Below are 13,587 nucleotides of genomic sequence, written 5' to 3' on the forward strand. Positions count from 1 at the left end.
TTAGTTTTTGTATTGTTTCAGGGCCAATCGCAATGAAAATCATTTAGTGCCAAAAGACGAAAGAAGAACTAAAAATAAAAAAGTTTAAAAATGTAAAGTACATCATCATGGAACGAATTGGTTATAAAGTATACCATATCTTATTAAAAATACCAAAGAGTGTAACTAATTATATATTGGTTGCACTGACACTATATCAAAAACACTTTCAAATAGGTACATTAAATCATATTCAATCATGAAGTGTTTCACCGTAAATGGCTGATCACATGCATTACAATCAGGTTGGTCTTCCCTACATAAAATGTAATTATGTGTGACGTATGTAAGGTCTGTGCTCAGTCGCGAGGGGAAACTCCCTCCCTGCGAGCTGCTTTACCTGCTGCACATGGTCAAATAGAAGAGAAAATTTTCGGTGAAACTTGAGATATGACGGAATATATCAAAGACATCTTTCCTTCGTAGCTCATAGATCGGAATATTTCCGGAGATTTCTACATACCCAGTGTTATGTTCTTTACCTAGACACAACTAACCAAACATCAGGTCAAGATGGCTTCTCAAAACATGTGCTTTTATTACCCATCATGCAATACATTACGTAATACAAATTACCGACATAGCATCCGTCAGCATCCGTAACCGATCCGCTACGGAGCGTTTACAACCACTTGTACATACAATGTACAGAAACACTACATCCCTCCACCCACAGTGAAGACATTCACCGATTGTGAGATGCTGTTCTCTTGAAATTAAAGTTTCCCATATACCTAGAAATGAAATGAACTATTAACTCTTGAACCAAAAACTCTTGCACAGATAGAGTGCATCAATAAACATAGTCAATAATGCGCGATACCAACGCTGAACACTTAAGTTTACCAAGTTCATAGAACACAGTTCATCCTTACTTAAAGCTTAACAGAAACTCAAAATAATGTGTTCAATGCTAGCTAATCACGAACATACTCCTTCAAGTACGATGGTGGTTTACGCGGTCTTTGGGGTCTCCTTGAAGGTTCTCCTGGACTAATCGACGATTTTGTTGATGGTACAGGTGTCGATGTGTTATCTGCAGGCTTTGGTTTACCAACTGAGTTGTTTGGCTCAGTAACCGGTACAGATACAGGTACAGAGGTAGGTATGGTGTCATAAAAGTCTTTGTCGGGGTCGACTTCTTTCACAGGGAGACAATGTCTTTGGCTTAAGTGGTCTACATGGCATCTAGCCACTGTTCCATTTTCCCCCTTTATGGTATAGGACAGGGGTCCATTTCGCGACACGATTTCACCCGATTTCCACTTAGGTCCAGCATAGAAGTTCTTCGCGAATATGGAATCTCCCTCAGCGAAATGACGTTCCTTCGTGTGCTGATCAAGTTGTTTCTTCTGCAACAGCTGTTGTTGCTGTACACGCTCACGAACTTCAGGATGAACTAAGTTAAGTTTTGTCGTGACTCTACGGTTGAACAAGAGTTCTGCTGGAGACAATCCAAACGACAAAGTTTTTTATCCAGACTACCCTCTGTGTTCTGTTGTTTCTTCATGCCCTCCTTGAATCCCCGCACTGCCCGCTCTGCCAGTCCGTTTGAAGCGGGGTGGTGTGGCGAAGTCCTTACATGTTTTATGCCATTCTCTGACATAAAAACACTGAATTCCTCACTCACGAAGCACGGACCGTTGTCCGACACTAACATTTCTGGCAATCCATGTTGCGCAAACACGCACCGCAGTCTCTCGATAGTGATTGCCGATGTGGATGAGTTTGTAACCAAAATCTCAACCCACTTACTGTATGCGTCAATGACGACCAGGTACATGTGACCCAGAAATGGACCTGCGTAGTCCACATGTACGCGTGACCATGGCCTCGATGGCCAGTCCCATGAATGAAGTGGTGCCATTGCCGGTATGGAAGCCTGTAGTTGACACGACTCACAACACTTCACTCGCTCCTCGATTTCGGCGTCAATGCCTGGCCACCAGACGTACCCTCGAGCTAAACTTTTCATCTTGACGATGCCTGGGTGACCTTCATGAAGGGCGTCGAGCAACGATGCTCGTCCAAATGTAGGGATTACTACGCGATTCCCCCACAGTAGAACATCCTCATACAGATTGAGTTCATGTCTCCGGTTGTGATAGGGTTTTAACCGTTCATTCGGACACTTCTCTCCCCAACCTCTGTACACCCAGCCGATAACTTCCTGTAACGTAGGGTCCTGTTTTGTCCAGGTTTGCACTTGCTCAAAGGTTACGGGCGAAGAGTTAAGCGTGTCCATCATCAAAATCATTTCTCCTGGAACTGGTACCTCATCTACAGTTTCACTCAGAGGTAATCGACTAAGCCCATCGGCGTTAGCATTCAATGTTCCCGGACGGTAGATTAAGTCATACTCGTATGCCGCGAGTAGAAGCGCCCACCTCTGGATGCGCGCAGATGCCATAGTCGGAATGGCCCGATCAGTCTTGAAAATCCCCAATAACGGCTTGTGATCTGTATATATGGTAAATGTCCTTCCATATAAATACTGGTGAAACTTTTTCACACCAAAGATAAGGGCTGCGCCCTCCTTATCCAATTGAGAGTAGTTCTTTTCAGCCGGTGCCAGCGAACGCGACGCGTAGGCGATAGGCCGTTCCTTGCCGTCTGGCTCGACATGCGATAGAACCGCACCAAGGCCATAAGGAGAAGCATCACACGACAACACTAGCTTCTTCTTCGGATCGTAATGCACGAGTACCGTATCCGACTGTAAAAGTTCCTTGGCCTTGACGAACGCATTTTCTTCGCGTTTTCCCCACTTCCAGTCAGTCTCCTTGGCTAACAACATGTGAAGTGGTGCAAGCACTGTGCTTATGTTGGGTAAATAGCACGCATAATAGTTAAGCATACCAAGGAAAGCCTGAAGTTCTTTCACGTTCCTGGGCGCAGGAGCGTCCTTGATGGCTCTAACCTTGACCTCAATCGGTTGCATGCCCTCTCCAGTGATCCTGTGACCCAAATACTCAACTTCTTCCTTCATGAAAAAGCATTTACTCTTTTTCAAGTGTATACCCGCATTCTCCAGTTTGGTCAAAACCAGTTCTAAGTTCTTGATATGACTCTGTCGATCCCTCCCGGCGACTAAGATGTCGTCGACACGAACTATCACTTGCGGTACACCTTGAAGGATATTTTCCATTGTCCTCTGGAAAATTCCGGGAGCTGACGAAATCCCATATGGTAGACGATTATAGCAAAACAGGCCCTTATGGGTATTGATTGTTGTGTAGGGTTTCGACTCGGTGTCCAACTCTAACTGCTGATAAGCCTGGCTCAAATCCAGTTTCGAGTAGAAAGCTCCACCTCCAAGACTAGCATACAAATCTTCAGTCTTAGGGATTGGGTAGTTGTCCAACTTACTCACTTGATTTACAGTTACTTTGTAATCACCACAGATACGAATGGTAGAATCCGACTTGACAATGGGTACGATAGGTGTCGCCCACTCTGACATTTCAACAGGCTCAATGGTGCCTTCCTGCACCAGTCTATCCAGTTCCGTTTCAATCTTTTCCCGCAATGCGTATGGAACTGGTCTTGCCTTGAAATAACGCGGTTTCTCGTTCTGATCCACATATATCTTGGCTTTAAAGTTTTTCACTTTACCCAGTCCTCCTGCAAAGACTGCCTTATGCTTATCAAGCACTGTCTGTAGTTCATGATCCTCACTAACCTTGAATATCTTAGCCCAGTTCAACTTTATTTTCCCTAGCCAGTCGCGTCCCATGAGATTATGACCGTTACCCTTGACTATTACAATCGACATTTCTCTCGTAAAGTTACGATAGCACACTGTGAGTACGCACTCGCCCAAAGTAGGCACACTTGCCCCTGTGTATGTGCGTAACTTGACCTGGGTGGGTTTGAGTTCGAGTCCAGTATCCTCAGATAACTCGCGAAATGTTGTTTCACTCAACACTGAAATTCCAGCGCCTGTATCGATTTCCATGTCCACATTCTTACCCCCTATTTGAAGTTTGACATGGTAGGGTTTCCTTGATTCCCCAATGTGATTGATGTGATACATCATGTACATCTCGTCCTCAGAATCCTCCATCATATGGACCTTGGAAGGCTGTTTGCTGTACTGACCACTTTGCCTTTTATACAGCTTGCCTGACTTATCCCCCTCCTTGTTGGGGCACTTATCCCTAATGTGTCCCTTTTGACCACACTTGTAACATTCATAGTCCTTAAACCTGCATGTGTGAGGTTTATGCTTCCCTCCACACCGCCAACATGGTTTGTCATGTCTATCAGTACTTCCAGAACTTTGATGTCCCTTGTTGAACTGTTTATTGTTTTTGAATTTCGCGCTTTGCGAAGACTGTAACTTGTTGACTTGTTCCTTTGAACTAGTAGATTGTTGAAGGTCTATTACGTTTTTCTTCGCTAATTCCATCGAATATGCGATGTCAAATGCCTTTTTGAATGTTAATTCACTCTCCGACAACAACCGACGTTGAATGCGATCTTCATTAATTCCGCAAACTATTCTGTCTCTCAACATATTGTCTAAGGTTTCTCCATAGTTACAGTGTTCCGCTAAATGCCTCAAACTCGCAACATAATCTGACACAGTTTCTCCCGCACTTCGAAATCTGTTATGGAATTTATAACGTTCAACAATTTCTGATTGTTTTGGCTGATAATGGCCCTGTACTATTGCCACAAGTTCATCATATGTCTTATCGCCCGGTTTAGCCGGTACAAGGAGATCGCACATGAGCTTGTACACTTTTTCGCCACAAACGCTCAATAGGATTGACTAACGTTTTGCCTTGTCTGCATCGTCCGTGTTTCCGATGTTATTCGCATCAAAATAATGTCCCAGACGTTCTGTATAGTGTTCCCACGTTCCGACCGCCTCCTCAAAAGCGTCGATTTTACCAAACGTCGCTGTCATGTTTGTCCTCGTCGCCAATTGTTATGTTCTTTACCTAGACACAACTAACCAAACATCAGGTCAAGATGGCTTCTCAAAACATGTGCTTTTATTACCCATCATGCAATACATTACGTAATACAAATTACCGACATAGCATCCGCCAGCATCCGTAACCGATCCGCTACGGAGCGTTTACAACCACTTGTACATACAATGTACAGAAACACTACACCCAGCATCGATTGAAATGCGATATATGAAAAGTACAATAGTGTAATACATGTTTATGATTAATAAAGCTTGAGGATTTCTATTGGTTGATTTATTTTATCCTTGCCTTGATATTTAATTGTACCTTTGTAATACACATCAACATCAAGATATTATTTTAAACAATATTCTATTTTTTTGATTTACAATTATTTCTTTTATTGTACGTATGTCATCGAGATGATCGGGAAACAGAAAATGTATCGTACTACTAGTATATCAAATCTCGGTTCATGTCTACGGCAAAATGAATTCATGATCGTGTACACACATCAAACTTGACAAGAAATATACAGATTGTAAAGTAACCTGTGATTCATATATATGAATTCAAAAACAACATCTAAATTCATTAGCATGGATGAATGATATGTAAGAAATTTCCCTTAATGAACCTCAAAAGGGGTGAAAGTGATAGGAATTACTAAGAAACTCTTATATATATAATCAGAAAAAACATTTCAAAGTCCTTGTGATGATTAAATATAACAAAAGAAAAAGACAAGAGTTTCTTCGACTTTTCTAGCGCTAGGGAACCACTAACCTCTTTTCTTTTGTTTATATATATATATATTATATAGAAAAAATAAGATTAACGACCGACTAAAAAAACTAGCTGCTTTCACCCTTCACAGGGCTCTTCGGGTTTATTTAAAAGAACAACGTTGTGACGTCACAATTACATGTCATCACACTACAATAGTAACGTGACGTCACGAAGTACACAAGATTGGTGGACAATTTAGCGTAAAATTTTACTGTGGCCTGTTGAGACTTGGACACCAGGCTTCGGTATCACAAACATTTTCTCAAATCTCAAGCTCAAATCTTAAGTTTGAACTCAGCTGAGATTTACCGCCAAATGGGTATCACAAAGCTGGTAAAACTTAAGTTCGGCTGGTTAAACTCAAGCTCAGCTAAGCTTGCCGACGTAAACTTCCGCTGAACTCTTCACACCTAAAAGAGCACATTTCTCGTATCAAGACTGTGCAGTTTTTCGCGCGATGTCGCACTTGTTGTGTGTCAAATCACATGTTTACGCTGAAAGAATTTTGAAAGAATTTAATATCATTAAACGAAGAAGAGGTATAATCTTCGTAACAGTTTTTAAGTACAATAACACTGTTTTTAACAACATGCATTTACTTCACTCAAAATAAATCAGAACATGCTATAAACGTGTTCATGCGATCGATTCCCGTGTCCGTCAGTTTTCGAGGTAAGCAAAGGCAAAGGTGTTAGACAGCTCCTATGATGAAAATAAAGATTAATTTGTAACCTGTGTGGTCAAAAAGATTCCGTTAACGACAAAGATCTAGAGGAAATAGCTACGTCGCGTTTACTTTGTACTCAATACTTGGTACCACGACGTGATCAAGAATAAACTGCAGGTGCGACACAAAACGGGCGAGTGTTATGATTCTCTTTCTTTAAACTTAGGACAAGAAATTAAGTGACAATTTTTTTTTGTAAAATTTGAACACCCAATAACCACAGGTCTACCAATCGAGACTGGGAGATGTATTATTCATAGTCGTGACTCAAAGACTATTCACAGTAAAACCTAACTTTATTGTTGGTACTTTTAAGTGACATTGCCTAATACATGTAGCTAATCAAGACGTGTATATATTCCTTCGATTATACAATACACATGTATATATATGTTATATTTTGAGGTGAAAGTGTTCGATATACTATGTCTAAAAACGCACTTTTTAATGTGAAGCCTAATAGATATTGTCCTTGATTTCCCTAATCCATCACATTTTACAAATAATAGACTTACATTGTTGCAAACATTTATTAAATACGGATTTAAAAATTCCACATGAACGATATTCATTTCTTCTGGTTACTTTACGTTGTCATTGATCGTCATTTTATCATTATTGCAATTGGCATAGGTAGTGAGAAGTGATTCCTTATAATGTGTAATGTGAAATGTAGTAAATGCAGAAAATCTTGTACTATGGAAATTTCCAATCCACCTCCATCTTTTTTTCAAACATTTTTTTTTCAAATCTAAATATTTTTTTGTTTAAATGATCTATTTATATACATCATGTTATCTACATGTACCTATATGTACAGTCCCGTGCCAAATTAAAGTTCACAGTTATCTTTTTCCCTCTTAATTTCCTGCATTTCTTCATATACATGTATGTATCAGTGAGTTTTCCTGATCTCATTTATAATGTTACTTATCGAGAGAAATATTTGAAACATGAAAGAGAGTTATCTGAATATTTCTTTCACAATACGGTTAATTCTGTTCGTTGAGCGATTTTCAAGATGTGCCAATTATTATGCAAAGGAAACTATACTTTTTGCATAACGTCATTTTGTTCTTTATCTTACTAAAAGTTTATGGTAAAATATGTAATTCCTGAGATACACCTGTTGTATCTTGAAAACTGCGAAACTGCAAATTATGAAAATATAACGAGAAAAAATAACCCCTGACATTTAATGGATTTTAAAAGCCATGCATTCGTATGTACATGTAAAACAACGACCGTTCATAGAATTATACCATATGTATATATATTTTTTTTATCTAAATCTGTTGAATATATCTACATACACATTTAAAGATTGCAAATACACCGCAGAACACCTGTGGTTTTAAAATACACCTTTTTTATGGTAGACATTATGTAGTATATACCATGTGGTGAGATACACAAGGACCTGATTATTTGTAACCGCTATATTTGGACCTAAACTATTTTTTTCTGAACACCTTAGGTTAGGTCTAAATATAGCAGTAACACATTATAAGGTCCCTGTGGCCAGAGACGTGTTATATACGTCTCTGCTGTGGCATAATACTCCAATCTAGTCATTCCTTTGCCCCACTTTTATCAATCATTGAAATCATGTTTCACAAGGAAATTATTTTTGCATATGTATGTTAAGACTTGTTTGTTCAACTGGTACTGTATATACTTTGGTATAAAATAACATATATTAAAACTACTTGGTTTAAAACCTTAAATGCTTTCATGGATGATAAGTCGCTGTCTGGTGCATTTAATGAAGTCCCGCAATGTATTTAGTATTACTGATCATGGTCAGTAGGCGCTTCTAACGATCAGACGACGTTCTTGAGAAATTACATTACGAGGTATTTGCATCGTTTTTGTTATTTTTCATAATGAAATATATACTGTTATGTGTAAATTATGGAAACAAAATACTGATTGTACCCAGAATTGCATGTCAACACATTCAAATATTGTTATTTTACCGAAATATTGTCTATATTGTAACATCATCTCGGAGCATAAAGTGGCAGTACCCAAATCGGATCGGTACCCAAATCGGATCACTTTGTGCAAAACTACTCATAAAAAAAATAAAAATGTGTCAACAAATCAGTTATAACAATGATGTAGTCTTAGAATAGATAGCCATGCACAATTTTATGACTACAGATAATTAGTTTTTTAAGTTCAAATAGCGCAAGAAAACGTAATTCAAACTCAAATGTCAATGTTTTGATTACGTTTTTAAAAAATGGCGCGTGCGACGACTATGCACTCTGTTTTGGACTATATGAAGCAATTCACACTATAGAAATACTTTTTGTCATATAAATTCTAAAGGTTATCATAAAATGTTAATATGCCGACAAAAACATATTCATTTGAAGCGTACGATACTGCAAAATTCAAGCCGTGATCCGATTTGGGTCCCGACATTCTCAAAAGCCGGAGACGCTGATTGGTGACTTCAGAGCGTTCTATAAATATCTCAAGTGAGCCCCGGGTGCTAATTTCGTTTGTGAGAACACCCATCGATATTCTTATTTTGATACAACCATAAATGAATATAATTCATCCTCAGATTTTTCAATGATTTAATAAAATGATCGTTTGGTGATCCGATTTGGGTACTGTCACCTGCCCAAAGTCGGTCCGACTTGGACACAAACAAGCCACGATATATCGTCTTACAAAAAGTAAAATAACATGAAAATACATAATTTAAAATATCACATGCTCATTTACCAAATGTCCTCCTAAATGCTTCTGGTACCTGGGTAGCCACTCAGACAGTTAGGAACCGTCTTTATGGTGCTGGTTTAAGGTCACGTAGACCAGCAATACGAGTTCCATTAACTGCCCGCCATGCTATGGACCGATTAGATTAAGCCCAAGCTCACAGCACTTGGACTCTTCAGGAATGGGAACCGGTTCTTTTTACTGACGAGTCCAGATTCTGTCTCGTCTTCACCGACAGGCGCGTTAGAGTATGGAGACAACCTGGGCAGAGGTTCCAGGCAGGTAACGTTGTGGAACATGACCGATATGGCGGTGGTTCGGTGATGGTGTGGGGAGACATAAGCCTTCGTGGGGAAACTGACCTCCATGTCTTCCATAATGGTACCGTTACGGCCCGGATTTACTGCGACGAAATCCTTGATGCCTATGTCAGACCCTACGCTGGTGCTATAGGCCCTGACTTTATCCTTATGGACGATAATGCTAGGCCAAATAGAGTGAGGGTGACTGATCAGTATCTACAGCAAGAGACTATTCAACGAATGGGTTGGCCAGCCCGCTCGCCGGATCTATATACCATCGAGCATGTGTGGGACATGCTACAGACAGCTCTCACTGCCAGAAATGGTCAGACAAGAACACTCCAGGAGCTGGCAACAGCTTTGGTAGCTGAGTGGAACGCTATCCCATAAAACCGGATACGCAATCTCATTCGGGGCAGGCACAGACGTTGTGAAGCTGTAATTGATGCTCATGTGCGTCACACTCGATACTAGAAAAAAATCTGTTTATTTAGGATGAGTTTTGTTCAATTGAAGTTTTTTAGTGAATACCTCTTTGTTACCAATTTTACGGGTAGACCTTTTCCTATGCCTCATTTTCCGACTGTTATTACAATTTTTGGGATCTTTGCATGCTGATGAATTAAAAGAACAATCAATTTTTTAAAATTAATCTCAGTATAAACCAAATAAAAGCAAAGCCTTCAACCGAGTCTGGCATCGAGGTCTCTCTTCAAACTTTCCAAATTTGGCATATATGGTAGTTTACTAAAATGGTTCAAAGATTATCTCAATAACAGGAAACAAAGGGTGATTTTAAATAATTGTAAGTCGGACTGGGCATCTGTCATGGCTTGGGTACCTCAGGGCTCGATCCTCGGTCCTCTTTTATTTCTTGTGTATATTAATGACATTGTTTATGAAATCAATTCCACAATTAAGCTATTTGCCGATGATACGTCCCTGTACATAGTAGTAGACAATCCCGTCACGGCACATGCTTCTTTAGAATCAGATATTAATAAAATTCATGTGTGGTCCCGATAGTGGCTTTTAGAATTCATTCCCCGAAAAACTGAAACTGTGTTTATAAGCAGGAAAAGAAATCCCATTTACCACCCAATCTTCATATGAACAACTTTCCCAATAAATAATGTATCCTCTCACAAGCACCTTGGTGTGTACTACTCTGGAGAGGGTCGTTAGCTAGAACAAGTTAATTATATCATTGCCAAAGCCTCGTTTAAAATCAATATAATGAGATCTTTGAAATTCCAAATAGATAGACAAACTTTGCAAACTATATATTTCTCCTTTATAAGACCACTTGAATATGGCGATATAGTATGGGGAAATATTACGAAAGAACTGGAAAAAAACCTTGAAAACCTCAATGTTGAGTTGCTCGGATAGTAACTGGCGCAACAAAACTAACAAGTATTGACAAATCGTTCAATGAAGCAAGATGGACGAGATTATTTGATCGTAGACAAAATCGATAAATTCTTCAATTTCATAAAATGTTTTACATTTACCAATATTTGTATAATGTTGTTCCTCACACAGTTTCGGAGAGACATAGATATGATACAAGGAACTCAGTCCATACATGTGTCACTCCAATATTTGTATAATGTTGTTACTCACACAGTTTCGGAGAGACATAGATATGATACAAGGATCTCAGACCATGCATGTGTCACTCCAATATTTGTATAATGTTGTTACTCACACAGTTTCGGAGAGACATAGATATGATACAAGGAACTCAGTCCATACATGTGTCACTCCAATATTTGTATAATGTTGTTCCTCACACAGGTTCGGAGATACATAGATATGATACAAGGAACTCAGACCATACATGGGTCACTCCAATATTTGTATAATGTTAACGTTGTTCCTCACACAGTTTCGGAGATACAAAGATATGATACAAGGAACTCGGACCATACATGGGTCACTCCAATATTTGTATAATGTTGTTACTCACACAGTTTCGGAGATAAATGTACATAGATATGATACAAGGAACTCGGACCATACATGGGTCACTCCAATATTTGTATAATGTTAACGTTGTTCCTCACACAGTTTCGGAGATACAAAGATATGATACAAGGAACTCGGACCATACATGGGTCACTCCAATATTTGTATAATGTTAACGTCGTTCCTCAAACAGTTTCGGAGATACATAGATATGATACAAGGAACTCGGACCATACATGGGTCACTCCAATATTTGTTTAATGTTGTTCCTCACACAGTTTCGGAGATACATAGATATGATACAAGTAACTCAGACCATACATGGGTCACTCCAATATTTGTATAATGTTGTTCCTCACACAGTTTCGGAGAGACATAGATATGACACAAGGAACTCAGACCATACATGTGTCACTCCAATATTTGTATAATGTTGTTCCTCACACAGTTTCGGAGATAAATGTACATAGATATGATACAAGGAACTCGGACCATACATGTGTCACTCCAATATTTGTATAATGTTGTTCCTCACACAGTTTCGGAGAGACATAGATATGATACAAGGAACTCAGACCATACATGGGTCACTCCAATATTTGTATAATGTTAACGTTGTTCCTCACACAGTTTCGGAGATACAAAGATATGATACAAGGAACTCGGACCATACATGTGTCACTCCAATATTTGTATAATGTTGTTCCTCACACAGGTTCGGAGAGACATAGATATGATACAAGGAACTCAGACCATACATGGGTCACTCCAATATTTATATAATGTTGTTCCTCGCACAGTTTCGGAGAGACATAGATATGATACAAGGAACTCAGACCATACATGGGTCACTCCAATATTTATATAATGTTGTTCCTCGCACAGTTTCGGAGAGACATAGATATGATACAAGGATCTCAGACCATGCATGTGTCACTCCAATATTTGTATAATGTTGTTCCTCACACAGTTTCGGAGATACATAGATATGATACAAGGAACTCAGACCATACATGTGTCACTCCAATATTTGTATAATGTTGTTCCTCACACAGTTTCGGAGATACATAGTTATGATACAAGGAACTCAGACCATACATGTGTCACTCCAATATTGTGCAAAACTGCTTTTTATAAACAATCGTTTATACCCTCTACTATAGATCAATGGAATAAACTACCATCTGATGTTAGATCAAATCCGTCTGTTTCTGCTAAAAAATCATACCTTGATAAACAGTTAAGTAGAAAAGTACCAATCCGCTACACTTTTGGAACCCGTAAGTGTCAACTATACCATGCTCGTCTACGAATGGAATGCAGTTCCTTAAACAGCCATTTATTTAGTAAGAATATTGTTCAATCTCCGCTATGGTTGAAAACACTGGTCAATTTCTTTTAAAATGTACCAGATATGACGACATAAGAAGACAGTATTTATATTCGTTGCCTTATAATATTACCACAGATATTTTACTGTTTGGGAACGAGACATTGTCACTACAAGCAGATAAGGTTATCTTCCTAGCTGTCCAAGATTATATATAAAAAACAAACAGGTTTTCCGTATGATTTAATTTTTCATAAACATGTATGTGCCTAAAGCCGAAGTGTACGTATGTAAGAACAAGTACATATGTAAAACCCTTTAACAACCAAAATCCTTCACCATTAATTATCTCCCTTTCTTTCTCCTTGTTTAAACTATTGTCACTGATTGTTGTATTGTATGTATTTTCATTGATAACAATATGCTGTCCATCCTGAATATATTTGTCAGTTTATAATAAGGGGATAGATTTACACAAGTGTCTAAGACACCTGTTTCTATTTCCTATTTTGTACCATGTGTTTTGTTACAACATGTTTTATATATATATATTTAATTGAAATACTTGAATAAAAGAAAGCTTAAACTAAATAACAGATTTATTTTCACATATGCCAAAAAATAAAAGTGATCCTTAGCAAAATGTAAGTAGTATATATAAACGTTGGCTGCGAGGCATATTTCACCATATTGGGGATTATTACAGAAAAGAATGGAAACAAATTAAATTATTGTATATTTTATTATGCCAGTAGTCTTATCAAAACC

The 13,587-nt window shown here is 38.6% G+C and overlaps 1 pseudogene; it reads right to left on the reverse strand.

Moving 5' to 3' along the window:
- Nucleotides 1-822: 822 nt before the first annotated feature.
- On the reverse strand, nt 823-5,066 carry LOC110458456 (annotated as a pseudogene).
- Between the last annotated feature and the right edge of the window lie 8,521 nt (nt 5,067-13,587).

The sequence above is a fragment of the Mizuhopecten yessoensis genome, unplaced genomic scaffold (assembly GCF_002113885.1).
Source record: "Mizuhopecten yessoensis strain PY_sf001 unplaced genomic scaffold, ASM211388v2 scaffold9615, whole genome shotgun sequence".
In the NCBI taxonomy this organism is placed as follows: Eukaryota; Metazoa; Mollusca; class Bivalvia; order Pectinida; family Pectinidae; genus Mizuhopecten; species Mizuhopecten yessoensis.